The following is a 1,313-nucleotide window of genomic DNA, read 5'->3' as shown; positions in this document are numbered from 1 at the left end:
AATGCTCACACCACAGTGCACTTGCTGCAATGCTTACAACAGGGTATACCTGCTGCAATGCTTGCAGCATGGCGTGCTTGCTGCAATTCTTGCACCACGGCACTCTTGTTGCAATGCTGGCAGCCCTGCACGCTTGCTGCAATGCTTGCACCATGGTGCGCTTGTTGCAATGCTTGCGCCACCAAGTGTTTGCTGCAATGCTTGCAACAGGGTGCACCTGCTGTAAAACTTGCAGCACGGAGCACTTGCTGCAATGCTTGCAGCACAGCATTCCTGCAGCTACACTTGCAACACATCACACCTGCAGCAATGCTTGAAACAGGGCATGCTTGCAGCAAGGTTCGCAGCACAGTGTGCTTGCAGCACGGCATGCTTGCAGCAAGGTTCGCAGCACAGTGTGCTTGCAGCACGGCATGCTTGCAGCGATGCTTGCAGCACGGTGTGTGTGCAGCTGTGCTTTCAACACGGTGCACGTGCATCAGTGCTTGCAACGCTGCACGCGTGCAGCTATGCTTGCACTGCTGGTTGCTTGCAAAAGTGCTTGCACCAAGACACGGTTGCAGAAAACGGCGCACCACTGTATGCATACCAAAAAGCAACACGGCCTGCATGCAGAAATGCATGCACAAAGGCTTGCATTGCTAGGTGCATGCAAACATGCATGCATTGCTTGGGGTGTGCAGAAATCCTTGCAGCTGGTGTGCATGCAGAAACGCTTGCACCCCCCGTTGCTTGCAGAAGTGCTTGCAACAGAGCGTGCATGCAGAAACGCTTGCAATACAGCATGCATGCATGCATTACAGTGCAGCGTGCACGCAAACCCATTCCAACCGTTTGGCAACGCAGCGGGAGGAAAGCTCCAAAAGGGCCCTTCTGTCCCCAAAACCCCCCGAGCTCCCGGACCAGGATGCCCTTTAGCGGAATGGCAACAAGCCCCGGATTGACGCCGGGCACCCGGCAGCGCCCGGAGCTGCAAGAAAAGGCTGGAAACAAGTCCCCAAGTCATGGGACCTATTGGTATGCAGAGCCCGTCCTGCTGCCCTGCAGGCTGCCCGGAATCCAAGAAAACAGAGAAAAGGGCCCGTTTTAAGGACGCTTTTCGCCCCAGCACCATGCAAAAAGGCTAGGATTTTACTTTATTTATTTAATTTTTTTTTGCAAGAAAAGAGGCGCCTTCGGGGCTTGGCCCCCAGCCCCAAGGCGYTTTGCAAAGCGGGTGCCCATGGGTGCTGCGCCTGCTGCTTTGCACCGCCCCGCTCGGGCCCCCTTGCAGCTTTTGTGCCCATTGCAAATTCTCTTGCAGTTGCTTTTTT

This window comes from Nothoprocta perdicaria, unplaced genomic scaffold (genome assembly GCF_003342845.1).
Source record: "Nothoprocta perdicaria isolate Ctin4 unplaced genomic scaffold, notPer1 scaffold_509, whole genome shotgun sequence".
Classification (NCBI taxonomy): domain Eukaryota; kingdom Metazoa; phylum Chordata; class Aves; order Tinamiformes; family Tinamidae; genus Nothoprocta; species Nothoprocta perdicaria.
This window is presented reverse-complemented; position numbering follows the sequence as displayed.